General features: G+C 41.3%; 1 long non-coding RNA gene across 8 annotated transcripts in view; it reads right to left on the minus strand.

Moving 5' to 3' along the window:
* Positions 1–14524, minus strand: part of LOC131406136 (uncharacterized) — a 107787-nt gene extending 93263 nt beyond the window's left edge. For 2 of the 8 annotated variants that reach the window (XR_009220067.1, XR_009220065.1), the window contains exon 1: positions 13867–14450. This is a non-coding gene — a long non-coding RNA (uncharacterized LOC131406136). Of the gene's footprint in view, positions 1–13866 lie in introns of all 8 variants that reach the window. The other 6 variants (XR_009220066.1, XR_009220069.1, XR_009220071.1 and 3 more) reach the window with 6 other exon arrangements.
* Positions 14525–14796: the final 272 nt, after the last annotated feature.

Raw genomic sequence — 14796 nt, forward strand, 5'->3', positions numbered from 1 at the left:
TCCAGAAATTCCACTTTGGGGAATTTGTTCTAAGAATATAAGTCAAAATATGGCAAAATCCTGGCGTGCAAATATATTTTTTATAGTAAAGACAAAAAAGGAAGTTACCCAAATGTCTAATGATAGAAGAGCTTAATAAACTGGCCATACGTGCTTAAGAGAATCTCTGTAAGGCTGTAGAAAATCATGTACAGTATAATATTAGGTAAGCAAAAGAAACAGTACATATAAAATCATGTACCTATGCTTGCAAGCATGTTAAATAGTAGTGATGGTGCTCAGGGCAAGCTCCCCCAGGAGGCACCACTCTGGTATGCGGATTATTTCGAGCTGAAGACAATAAGGACTCAGAGAACTCAGGAAGAATATTTGAGTTTCCCCTCCCAAACTGCCTAAAGAATTTAAAACAAAAGATCTGTTTCAGGAAGGAGTTATTATCATGATGGCTGTAAAGATAATGTAGGATAGAGGTTACAATAGGAAAGGCACCAAGCCCCTTTTATCAAAAACTCTGTCTCTCCCTGACCACATTATCTATAGATGACCCTGAAAAGAATTGTCTTCCTGCCCTCTGAAGTCCCAGACCACTACCCACCCCCAACACGTTCCTTGCCTTTAGCTGCAATACTTAAGCAAGCAGCTTAGACAGAGGGACGAGTTGCTCATTTCTGAGTTTCTCCCATGTATATATGTTATTAAACTTGGTATTATTTTCTCCTGCTAACCTGTCTTGTTAATTATTTGGCCAGCCATAAGAACCTTAACGAAAAGGGCAGAGGGAGATTCTCCCTCTCTCCCGACAGTAGCATCGTTTAAGAGATAAAAAGGAAACACATTTCATGAGTTGCTGGCTTAGGATAGTAAAGAGTGATTTCTTTGCCTTTTCTTTTTTCTGTCTTTTACTTTCAAAATTGTCTGAAATGTAGCTATGCATTTTTATGGAGCAAAAACAATCAAAATATTTTTTAGATGTACCTAAATCCTGGGAAAATGGCATCTTTTTTAAAAGGGAGGCCCTTTATAAAACCTGAAATATGTGTAAACAAGCTTATGACCTAGATCTGAGCACTTTAAATGTAAAAACAAATCTCAGAACAGAACCAGTGATCCTCCCAACACATTCTCAATGTCGATATTAGATGAGAAAATCTCCTCTCTGGCAATCTTAATGTCTCCTTCTCCCTCTATAATGACTTGATGCATAAAAATTAATCTTTTTTCCTCCGCTTTGATCCCTGAGCTCCTTAGCGAAGATTCCATCTTGTTCTATAACACATGATGAAGCATCTTCCGTGTTATAATGTGACAATGGCCCTACTGAGCACAACAATTTGAGTCTGAATGTGCCACAAGCAAAGAGGAAATCTTAAGAGGCAATTCCACCTAGAACTATTTGGCAAATGCATAAAAAAGACACATTAACACTCTCTGAAAATAGTGCCCTTAACAAAAGAACACAAAGAGCTGGGAATGGGGGAGGTGGAGAGGGATGGAGAAAAGAAAAAGCAAAGAGGTGAGATTTTCCTGGGGTTCTAACCCCAAAGTGCTGGTTCTGTGGATCAGTCAGTTTCAGCCAAAAAAAAAAAAAAAATGAATTTGAAAACTTTCAATAAACAAAATTGTCAAGGCCAGAAAAAAAATTCTTTAATTAGTTTACTCAAATATTAAGTCTGACATCTAGAATCTCAATATTAGCAAAAATGTGATAATTATAGCTGTAGGGGTTTTTTATTGAATGTAAATTCATGTATAACACTTTTAGCATATCTCACTCCCTATTGTTATTTCTCATACAGTGTTCACACTTAACTGGAAGCCTTTGGGCTCCATTCTGAAGTCTGATCTCAAATTCACAGTCTCCATACTTCCTTTTAAAGTAGTTGCAGTTCAGCGATAACTATGACAAAGAATATGTGGAGTCCATCCCAAGAGAGGACAACAATCTTGAGAGATTGTACCTGCTGACTTGGGGGTACTTGAACCTTGGGAATGCCCAGGCTGCTGTAGAAGGGGCTTCCTGTGTTACATGGAGTCCCACATCACACTCCTTCTCCACATGGAGGGTTCTGTGTGTTTTCCAGCAACAATTTTGACCCATTTGGCTCTCAATTCAGTGAGGGAGCTTGCTGACTCAATCAAGTTATTGGCTTGAAGGGGGAGAACAGAAGCAGGGAACATGGGTTTGGTGTTAAAGTGGGTCAGGTCTGTGCAAATAGGCATTGTTCATTTTACCCTCACAGCACCCTCATTTTATAGAGGAGGATACTGGGACTGGACTAAATGACTTCCCCAGCATCACATGATTAGTGAATGGCATAACCAGAATCCGAAGCTAGGTCTGCCTCACATCAAAGCTTGTGCCCTGCCCTCTCTAGGACTTGCTGGGGTAGGGGAGGGGAGTGCGTGGCCACAAAGCACGCCATGGACACCCTGCCGCAGAAACAAATTAATAGGCACATGCCCACGTGTGGGCTGACCATTACATCTTCTCCCAAATATCCATGTATCATCGTGTGTTCTTGTAATAAACATTGGGAAGTGCTCACGTTTGGTGGTTGGTTTTGTGTGGGGGGTGGTGGTCATGGGGGTGGCAGCCATTGACCAAACATCTAGGATTGTAATCTCAAATGCCCACAGGGGCCAAGCTTTATCCAAGACATCAGGAAGAGGTGGGGGCCAGGGCACCCTGGAGAGAATATGCCCCTTCTAAAAGGACAGCTACATGACCAGTACCTCTGTCACTATGCACAATTGTGGGCCCCTGTGCAGAGCCTTGGATTTTTCAAAAGATGCCAGAAATAAGGATTTTTATGTGAATGCTCTTGATTTGTCTTAAAGTTGGCAACTATTAGAAAAATAATGTTTTTTTCAATTGTGTGAGCCGAATAAAACATACCCACGGGCCTGATTTGGTCTTGGCCCTTTGCTTTGCAGCTTCTGGCCTAGACAATATACCTGCGCTGGAGATGATACGGTAGGAAGGACCTCAGGTCAGCCCTCGTAGGAGTAACAGACAGCTGAATCGCTCCCACCACACAGTCAGTGAAGAAACACCTTATCCATTTTAGGCAGCATTTGTCATTCTAACATTATTATTTGAGTAAAGGAAACAATTATCACAAATTGTATGTTAAAATATGTATAAATTTCAAAACCAATGATCAAGAAAGTGAGCAGGAGAGGGATTTTATAGTTTAACAAAATAGAAAAACTACCAAAAAAAATAAGGATCAGTATTAAACAAATGCTTAATAGGAGTCCCATTCCAACCACCAGTGAGAGACCCATCATAGGATTTCCTGGGCAACTCTTTTTTTTCAGAGGGAGCACATTTCCCACAGTCCATCCTTCCTCCCACCTCTTTTCTTTCCACCTCATTACCATCTTGTTTCTCAGGATACTGATTCAGTCGCAGGCCCATTTCAGCTGCATTTTATTACTGAAATCCTCCTCTTGCAAATGAGGAAATCGAAAGTGAAACATAACCTGGTGCTTCCAGCCCTGTTGGCTCAGGCACCCCAAAGTACGTCTTCAGAGAACCTGACTATCTAGCAAGATGAGCACTCTCATAGGAAGATATGCTTAGAAGGAAGTATTTATTTATTTTTATTTTTTTCCCCCAAAGCCCCAGTAGGTAGTTGTATGCCATAGCTGCACATCCTTCTAGTTGCTGTATGTGGGATGTGGCCTCAGCATGGCCGGAGAGGCGGTGCGTTGATGCACGCCCGGGATCCGAACCCGGGCCACCAGTAGCGGAGCGCACGCACTTAACCGCTAAGCCACGGGGCCGGCCCAGAAGGAAGTATTTAAACGCAACTTTTTGCTCACTTAAACATACAGATGCAGGGACATCTCATGGTGCTGTGTTGAGAAGTGGAGGGGCCGCATTGTAATAAGCTCACAGATGTGAGAGAACATTTGGGAAAATCCTATATTATTAGTTTGTTGTTAATATCTTTAAATATCTCTCCCGTCGGGCACTACCTTGTAACAAATTAATTCTAGCAGAAAACTACTCCTAGCAAAATAGCTCAAGTATATAAATTTCTAAGTCTACATAAAAGCACTTTGCTGCCACTTGTGGAAGGGAAGCTGTGTCCTCTCTCTAGTTCACCAGGGGGAGGTGAAGAATTCTATGGCCTGGGAAATTTGTGATCAAGCCCAAGTCTTCAACTCAGGCCCTTGATTTTGTGGTCTGTGATTTCATTAGCGGTGGCATAGTTTGATAGAAAAGCTTAAATAGCATGGCCTTGCCCAAGGTCACAAAGCCAGTAAGTAGCAGAGTGGGTACTCTGTGGGGACATGGCCATGCTATTTCAGCTGTTATGGAAGGTGTGTCCCAGAGAAAATTGACACGAAATTTCAATCCCCATCCCACTCTTACTAGCTGTGTGAACCTTGGGCAAGTTCCTTAATATCTCTGAGCCTGGTATTCCTTGTCTCTAAAAGTAAGGCTGAAGATATTAAAATTACAACAATAGCTACCTTACCCCATGTACTCTCTAAGTCAAAAAGCTTAGTGCTAAGTGCATTACATACCTTATCTCACTTATCATTAATTATTAATAACACCAATAATTTATAAAATTAATAACAATTGACAATAATACCATCTTTATTGGATCATCTTGACTAAGAGAAAATAGGTTAAAGCTCTTTGCCAACCAAAAAGATACATATAGATGTTAATCATAACATACTGTTAAAAACAACAGGCCCAAAATGGAGTCGCTTATGCTAAGCCCCATGTCACCAAATCAAGACTTAATTACAGTCTTGGCTCTCCCAGAAATGGAATCTTAAATGAGTCAATCAGGAATCACCTGATCAGCACTAGTCAGGTCATCTGCCTGATAGACCCCTGCCATCGCCAAAAGAGAAGTCACCTTGCCATAACCAACCCGCTTTTTTGCTCAGCATAACTTCCTTGTTCCTGCTCTTGTCTCCCTATAAAAGTCTTTCATTTTGTACAGCTCCTCAGAGCTTCTTTCTATCTGCCCAATTCAAATCAAATTTTGCTCAAATAAACTCTTCAAATTTTTAATATGCCTCAGTTTAACAGTTCTGGCATCAAAATAGGGAACTGAAGGAGACTCCCGACAGCCCCAGGAGCAAAGAGCAACAAGGGTAGGTACCTGTTGAGTCCCTTGATCTTGCTGCTTCTGGAGGTCATGGTTAAGTCCCTGTCAGATCTTAGCTCTGCAGATTTGCATCATGAGCTTTCAGACTTTATCTGAGCATTTCTTTTTCCAGACTGCGTCCAGAAACTTGCTGGAGAAGGACTGGGTCTAGGATCAGACTGGTTCCAACTTCGAAACTGGACTGGGTCCAGGGTCAGATTGGTCCTGATTTAGAAACTAGACTGGGTCTGGGGGTCAGACTAGTTCCAGGTTAGGGGTTGGACTGGGTCTGACTTAAGCTAAACTGGGTCTAGTGTGAGGCCTCAAGTGAATAAAATTTTGTTTTAAGGCTGAACAAGCAGGTTAACCTTACCAAAGGTGTTCTTAAATTACAGTGGCAACAGTGGAGAACTTTTAACCTAGATAAGCTTATCCATTTATGAGGTGCCCTAGAGAAAAAGAGGTCTCAGCCAGGCACTCACTATAAATGGTAGAGGGAAAATTATTTTTCCTTCTGTAGTTTCTGGTGACCAGGATGAGACCTTCTGGGATACCTTACTAGCTGCAGCATCTGGGATCCTGGGAAAACTGGCTGAAGCTGCCAAAGGGTGAGAATTCTTACCAGAGTGAGCTCTTCCAGATCTCTATCTATGGTGCCTAACTGAGAGAGGAAGGTAAAATTTCATATCGTCCCTTCCTTTCCAAATACAGATTGGCAGGAAAAAACAATTGTAAGACTTAGATCTTTGAACTGTTACTTATAAATTTACCCACTGGTTATCGATCTTTTCTCCCCCAGGGACAGGTATTGCCTTCTTGTTTGTCTCTTTTCATGTTCTGAGAACTTAGCTGGACAACCATTAGGTTGGGGGCCCCAAAAATATGGCTGGACAGAAACATGGGTTGTACCCCATTTGTGTTAGATATGGCAAGACAGAAATGTGGGTTGCACTCCATTTGTGGCTAGGGTCCCATCAACTTTTGAAGGCTCTCAGAGGAACTGTCTAAGTCTTTCTTTCTTTTGATTATTTGTGGGAGTGGCTCTGGATCTTGAGAGGGTAGTACTTTTTGCACCTTCTTTGGGGACGCCTCTTGTGTCCATGGGGTCATTTAATACTGCTAGGAATATTTACTGTTTGTTCTGGCTGAAAACTGACAAAACATTCAAAAGGAGTTTTTTCAAGTAGCTCTATGGTCAGAAGTTGATATTCAGCGCTTGATAGGAATTTTTTTTGTTGTTTTTGCCTTCTCCCTTAAGCTAAAATAAAATTATGTAGCTGGAGGGAAAGAAAAACATTCTGAAGACTTTATGGAAGGACTTACTAAAACATTCCAAAGACACACAGCTCTAAATCTAGAACATAGGAATCTTGATTTCCATCTTAGTTGAAGATCTTCTCCCTGATGTAAAGAAGCAAATTGAAGATAATGCAGTTGGATGGGTGGGTCAGCCTCTTGATATCATTCAGGTTGCAACCCAATCCTTTGAGGAATTAAAAACAATTGTATCTGTCTTGCAAATCTAGTCTTTACAAGAACAGAAATGTGGTTCTAGAAGCAATTCAAAGCCCACCCATCCTTTTACTAATCCTCAAACCTCCCTATTCCTCTCAAAAGGCTTGCAGATATTGTAAAAGATCTGGACTTAGGAAACAAAAGTCCTTCTTGGCAAAACTTGCATTCTTTCTCTGTGCCTTTTGAGATGTAAGTATTCTACCTGGTCTTCTCCAGGAACCAAGGTCATTCTTATCAAAAAGAGAAAAAAAAGGCTATTTTGAAAACTTGGCCTCTGTAAAATCTCAAAAGTCTCTTCCACAAACAGTAAAAAGTTGAAGCCATTTCTGAGAAGGTAACCTTAACTTATGCCATCCGCCAGAAACCATTTGGATCCAACTGTTCTTTATAAACTAGTGAGTTTTGTATTATCATACCTGTTTCATGGCTAAAATTTTTAAACAAAAGCTATAAGATCTCTGTTTGCAACTGTCTGTATGTTTATGTATAACTATCTATGTATGTTATAAATGTGTGATTTTTTTCTCACCTCCAGATGACATTGCCAAAATTAGTTTGTAAAGAGCTCAATATTAAAAGAGCTAAGTTTTGTTCACAACTATGTAATCTTCTATATTAGCCTTTAACATCTTCTATTGTCACTTTAGTTAGATAGATAACTAAGTATTATTTCATAATGATCTGTGATCCTATTTAATCAAATGTTCAAACCTTTTGACATTTTCTCAAAATCAAATTCTAAATGGAGCCTTTTTGATCTTAAACCAACTTTGAGACTTCCCAGAGGGCCCACGGAAAATATCAAAGATTTTGTCTCTTATCTTGTAAAAGCTTGATGTTAAACTAATTAGGTTTATTTGGTTTGTTAAATTACATAGAAAGCATTGTAAAATAAGTGATTATAAACTTTCTTAGGTTATGTTTGCATGGATGCATGTTAGTAATATTAAGTGTTCCAGAAATTGTATGAAATTCCTAAAAATCTAGTATGTCCTAATATAATGTTATCAGTCATAATTCCTGTTATTATCTTAAAATGTTGCATGTCACAGAAATAACCAAATTTCCTTGTCAATTCCATTATAGTGAACTCTCATCAGATCTTTAACCATGGGTATTTTAAGTCTTTTGTCATTTACAGACAGTTATCGTTTTACTCTGATGCTATTGCAGAAATGAGATTCACGGAAAGAACCCTACCAAGTACTCTTGATGACAGACACTGCTGCCAAATTACAAGGGGTCGAAACTTGGATGCCTATTTCACAACTGAAGAAGGTTCCACCTGACATCTGGCTTTGTGCAAATGCTGGAGAACTCTAAATCAAATTGATTAGGAAGAGAAGTAGTTGACATCAAAGTAGACTCTTCCTCCCAAGATGTCGGATCAAGAATGTTTCTTTCCATTCCTCCTTCCCTCTCTGACCATCCTTTTCCTACTTCTTACACCATGAAGGTCTTTATGATTCTTTTGTTCACCTTTTATCTCACTCTAGCCTAGAAAGATAATGCCATTGTTCATATATCTCAGGCCATTGCAAGGGAGAGTAATCCAAACTCCAAAGAACTGTTGGATTTGCCATGATGCTGATGATCCTGTCGTTCTGCTTTCCTCACACTTCTCCCTGATTTCCAATTCCTCAGTTTCTCTGGAACAAACTCAGCCCTCTCTCTATTGTGTCAGGCTCCTTAACCCTGGAGGTCCATTTCCTTGTTTCTGATTAACAACCCCAAACCCAAGGATTCCATCCAGACTGAGTACAAAGAATGGGACACAAGGCAAGGGTAACCAGAATAAAACTGCCTGTACAGTCTATAGACCCTTAAATTTTACTGGCCTCCATGGCTGTCACGTTTCTAGTCCTGAGCCACAGACTCAAACGAGAATTACCAGGAGGCACTCGTAATTCAAAATTTGCTTCCTTTGGCAGATTCCTACTCCCCTAGCTGGAAGTAAGTGTAAATGAGGCACTTGTGCAAATTAGGAACCTCTCCTTAACTCTTGAAGATATTGCAGAATCTGCTGATAAAGCAATAGTTGCCCAAGAAAAATCACTAGACTCTCTGGCCAAAGTTGTTCTTGATAATAGGCTAGCCCTTGATTATCTTTTAGCTGAGCAGGCAGGTGTCTGTGCTGTGGCCAACACCACGTGCTGCACTAGGATTGACACTTCTGGGGAAGTTGAGACTCAGCTACAAAAGATCACTGAACAAGCCAGTTGGCTTAAGAAAGTGATTCCTTCACTGGGGTCTGTCTTTGACATATTTGATTCCGATTGGTTTGGGTCTTGGGGACCATGGCTCCAAAATGCATTCCAGACATTGGGAATTACCCTGCTTATTATAATCATAGTAGTCTCCTTGGTACACCGTATTCTTGCAAAAGCTTTAGATGCATGTTCGCAGCCACTAACCACCAAGCAAACGATCTCCCTAAGACTAGAACATCAGAAAAGGAACTAAGAAAATGACTGACTTAAAGAATGTGAACCCAATGTTGTGACCTGTGAATACCACACAGAGATTCAGCAGAAAACTGCAAGAACTCCAGAGCGGTAGCTGGGAGTAGTGCTAATGCTTTCAATTTTGATCACATCTCTCAGGCTGAGAGTCTGATCAAAAGGGGGAATTGTTAAAAACCAGACAACAGACCCAAAATGGCATCACTCTTGCTAAGCCCCAAGTCACTAAACCAAGACTTAATTACAGTTTCAGCTCTCCTGGAAATGGAATCTTAAACCAGTCAATCAGGAAATGCCTGATCAGCACTAGTTAGGTCATCCGCCTGACAGACCCCTGCCATCCCCTAAAAGAAAGTAGCTTTGCAATTAGCCTAACTTCCTTGTTCCCGCTCCCTTCTGCCCATAAACGTCTTTCATTTTTGTACCGCTCCTAGGCGTTTCTTTCTATCTGCTAGATTGAATGCTGCCTGATTTGAATCAATTTTTGCTCAAATAAAGTCTTAAAATTTTTAATATGCCTCAGTTTATCTTTTAACAATATGCAATAAAATTTTAAAAGCACCCAGAAAATCCACAGATTACAGAACTCTTATCTGCGCACTGACATATCTTTATCAGGGATCAAATTATCTTTTACTCCAAAATTGCCATAGAGTTCAAAACCCATGAACCTGCAATCTCTGTTTGGAGATTTTGGTGATTTAAATATCATACCAAGACAGAAATGACTGATCATAAATCCTTTCCTAGGCCTGGGTTTTGCTCTGGCAGAGGGTACAGAAAGAACACATGGTCCCTGAAATCAGGGGAGGAGGGGAGGAGTAGGTCACAGTCTGGGTCACAGAGAGGAGCAGGATGCAGAGAAGAGGGCTGGAGGCTGCCTGGCTTTGAGAACGTACTTCTCCTAATGGACAGAGAGGAAGTTGTTAATTCTTAATAATAATAACAACAACATAATAGATGTTTCCTCAATTATAGTACAGAGTGCTTCATTCTATCAACTAGTCTAACGTAGCTGTAACACCAGCATACCAGGACAATTACATCAGAAGTACCAACTTCAAATTTAAAAAGCTGAGAAAATAAATCAGAGGTTTCATACATTTGGACATCTCTATGTTGGAATGTGCGGTGACTTGAATCAGGGCGAGGCTGGTGCTCCCCTGTGCTTGGCAAACTGCCTCTTCATTGATGATGCAAATTGTGACTGCAAACAGTATCTCTGGGGGGCGTTTAAAGTACTTAAGGGAACACACCGAGCACTTCAGAAGCGTTCCTTTTATATGCAATTAGTCTGTTCATGACACATCATTCTTATCTATTCATTAAAATAAGTCCCTGGCTTAGTTGGAGGCATCTTATGGATTTATAAAATCTCGGAAGCCCAGAATTGGCTGGAGCCTAAAGGTCGTCCAGTTCACCACCTCACTAACGGTCACTCCTCTCTCCAACAACCACGCCTGGGCCACTGTCATTTCTGATCTTGTCCAGTGAGAGGCCACTCTTGCCCTCCTCTGGCAGCCCTTGAAATGATCATGAACTCTGCAGTCAGGAGGACCTGAGTCAAATCCCAACTTCATCCTCGACTACTTAGTCGAGCCTCAGTTTCCTCAGGAGGATTGTGTGCACTGTGGCTGACATAGATCATGGTCTCAAAAATAAAGACAGAAGGTAGATTTCTGGGAACGAGGAGTAACAACAAATGGACACGAGGTTTCTTTTCGGGGGATGGAAATATTCTACAATTAGATTCTGATGATGGTCGCACAACTCTGTAAATTTACTAAAAGTTGTTGAATTGTAGACTCAAAACAAGTGAATTTTATGATACATAAATTATGCCTCAATAAAGCTGTTAAAAAAACAAGATATAAAAATACATAGGAACTTTAACTACAAAAAAAATCCAAGGTGCTAAGCATAGTATTCATGAAATGAAAGCTAATTTTGGGTATTATGGGAGAAAACATATGTGGTTAAAAAGCAAAAAGAATTTTAGAAAAGCGTCTACTTTGTACTCTCAAGAAAATTAAAGACAAATTATCTCTATAAAAGATAAAGATGAGATTATAAGACAGACTGAAAAACAATATAGTTCCACAACCCCTTAACAGAAATCCATGAGACCAATGTGTTTAAGAATTCAGAATATTTTGAATTTTAGAAAGGTAATATGGGGTATTTTCCATAAATTACAGAACACCCCCAACAGGATATGTGGCAGCATCTCATAATTAAACACATTAGTATTTCTTTAATGAAGTGTATGAATATTCATACTAAGTAGGATAAATACAAGACCATAAATAGATTCATGTCAGTTCAGGCCTGGTTTTGCCACCCAGAGAATTTGCTACAAACTTCAGAAAAATCTTGGTTTGTCAGACTCTTGGATTTCAGGGATAGTGATCTGGGGCCGTGGTTATTATTTTCATCACAGTCATCACGACCTTGCCCTTCATATAGATGCTTTAGTGACTGTTAATTCCCTCTCCTCTCCTCTTCCCATATCTTATCCCCAGTGACTGTGACAGTCTCTCCCAAGGGAGACCCTGGGTTGGGGACCCAGCTTGGGGATAGATTGGAATTTTTTGCTCTGCCAGTGCTGAGCTTAGATGAGAGGGAGATACTGAAAGAAAACAGGATAAAATGGAAATTTTAAGTGGGAAATACTGTTCAGGATGGGGTGGGGAGAGAAGAAAGGACCAAATTGTTTTAACTCAGGATATGGATAGAGAGTATACCCTTAAAAACTAGCACAAAAGCAGAGGAATCAGAAAAATGAACATTTCAGGTCTGATTCATTGGTAAGTTCTGTATCATTTACTTGGCTTGTTTATTTCAGAATTACCTTGCAGAAGCTTATAAAGCCTTGCAAATGATTTACCACCTGCTCTTTTCTACCTTTGATGCACTATGTGAGTGACCCCAACCTTCTGCCTCCACAATGGGACCCTGGCTCAGCAGGGGTCTGGGTGCTATGGCACCATGCCCAAGAGAGCCAGACTTTTCCCTCACTCTGGTGTGACTGAGGGAGGTGACAGTGATGTGACAGCCCACCATGGCAAAGCAGACCACAACCTATGTCCCTGAGTTTCAGAGCAACTCGTTTCCACTAGACTCGAAGCTTCTTAAGGGCAGGGAACTTGTGAATCAATGTTATATTTCCCGGGCCTAGCAAGCTGCTCAATAAATACATGTTGATTAATTGAATGGATGAAAGAACAAATAAATCGAATGTCAAGTAAAAGTAGTTTGATAGTTGACTGTTTTGCAAAGACTACCAACCCTGCTCTAGGATCAAAAAATATTTCATGGGAAGGATGATTTTCCTTGGGTTCTCCTCATGCTTCCTCAAATGATATGTGTTCTTCTAAGCACCTCCTTCTCCTTGTGGATATTGATGGGGTTCAGGGCAGGCTGCCCCAAGATGTGCCACTCTGGTATGCGGATTATTTTGAGCTGAAGACAATAAAGGCTCAGAAGACTCTGAAAGAAACTTTGACACAGCCCCCCCCCCCACCCTGACTAAAAGGATTTAAGATAGAAGGCCTGTCCCTAGGACAGGCCATCACCATAGATAACTCTGGGTATGGATAAAATGGCAGGGTCCTTGCTAAGCCCATTCTTATCAAAGTTCTGTTTACCAAACTTTTACATTTGTAAGAGAAATCTCCGTTTGTAAAGGTTTCTCCCTCTCAGTACCAGGAAGAAGAGGGGATGACCTCATCTCTAGAAACTTATCATTGCAGAAGGTGAGGCCTTAAATCTGCATAATAACCTTACTCTTGTGCTTTTCTGGTAATCCCCCATAACTGACTCCCCCCACTCCCAACATCTTCCTTTGTCTTTAGCTGAAGATAGTATTTAAGATAAGAACCTCTGCCATTTTGTAGAGTTACCCAGTTTTTCTGGGTCTCTCCCATGTATCCACGTTATAAAGCTTTGTTTGATTTTCTTCTGTTATTCTGTCTCATGTCATTTTAATTTGTAGCCCAGCCAGAAAAGACCCAGAGTGGCTAGAGGATAGTCTTTCTCCCCTACAATATCCAGCATTAGGAGCTGTGGGAGGTGAGCCAACTCTGGGGTATACTGGCATCCTAAAAAATAAATGTAGTTTCTTAACACCTGACTCTCACCCAAGGAATCATTAACCACTGGCAAGACTAGAACAGAGTGTGCATTTTTATCTTCAGAGTGTTCTCATCACATTGATCAAGTGCACTAAGTTATAGGATAAGGCAGCTCCCAGTTTTCTACATGACAGGGGCTTACGGACTGGGGTGGGGGCAGATAGGGGACTTCTGTGGATGCTGAATTTCCACAGCGAGGAAACAATTTGTGCTTAGACTGTGTATTTATCTGGGTCGTCTTGGAGACACTGAGGAGGCTCTGGAGGAGCTGGTAAGGCCTCCCCAGCCAACCTGTGGCCACTTTAGAGAAACACAGCCTATTCCATTCATATGCCAAAGAGATTTAGATAAGTCATTTTTCAAAGTATCAGCTTTTTCCTCGGAGCTTTGTTTACCTTATCACCATGTCTCCCCCCGAACACACAAACAATTTCATTAACTCACAAAATCACAGACTCTCAGATTCAGATGAGGCCTTTAAGATTAACAGACCACCAGTGTGGTTTTAATATCCCCTGTGATGTAACCTCCAGGCGCAGGGAACACAGAAGCCAACATTTATAGAGTTCCTGATATATACCTGGCATTTTATGCATATACATAGTTACATTATTTCATATCATTATATCTACTTACCTCGATTTCCCCCCTGCCTTCTATGGACGAGGAAACTGGGACTCAGACACATGGCGTGACTTTCACACAGCCCACAGATAATAAGAGTCAGAGAGAGATACAAACGCAGAGAAACTCCAAAGTCGATGATCTTTCCACCAAGTCTGTGGCCCTGCTGCCTGCCAAGGGGCTGGCAGGAAATTCTATCCAGCTGTAAGAAAATTCCTCCTGAGAATGAGTAGAAATCGCGGTCCTTGAGCCTTCACCCACTGGCCCTGTGTCTGACCCTAGGAAGCCGCAGAGCTCAAGTCTAATCGCTCTTGCTCAGGCCAGCTCCTCTGATACGGGAAGATAGATCTCAGGTCCTCCTCCTTCTTCGGGCACCGCCTGTTCAGCTGTTATCTGGGGGCCAGGTGGCTCCTAGTGAGCGCTTCTCCTCCCTACAGAGAAGGACAGCAGAGGGAGGTCAGGAGAGAGAGCCATGAACACATGCGGTTGATTCTTCAGTGACTGCAAAAGCGCGGAGAGAAATGGCTTCGCCTTTTGAGACCTCAGAATCTGAAACCTGTGCCTGAGAAAGCTGCTCGTCTCTGTTCCTCTGTTATCTTGGCGGGAGATAAGCAGACAGGTGCGTACAGGATGGCCTAGGGACGCCCCTTGCCCTCCCTCCCTGCCCACAGAGCACCAGGGCTACAGATGCCTATCTTTTTAGCCTCTTTTGTTTTTTTAAGCTTTTCTGTTTTGTTCTTTCCTTCCTTCCATCCTTCCTTCCTTCCTTCTTCTCCACACAGCATCACATTACACTAGAAATTCCAGTGAGCTTCGAATCTGAAAGTCTGGGTTCAGTATTTGGCTTTGAGACCACTTTTGAGGTGATCTTTGGTAAGTCACTGCAGCTTCTTGAACCTCAGTCGCCTCACTTCTGTAAGGAGGATTAGAATGACCTGGCAC

Source organism: Diceros bicornis, chromosome 5 (assembly GCF_020826845.1).
Source record: "Diceros bicornis minor isolate mBicDic1 chromosome 5, mDicBic1.mat.cur, whole genome shotgun sequence".
Classification (NCBI taxonomy): domain Eukaryota; kingdom Metazoa; phylum Chordata; class Mammalia; order Perissodactyla; family Rhinocerotidae; genus Diceros; species Diceros bicornis.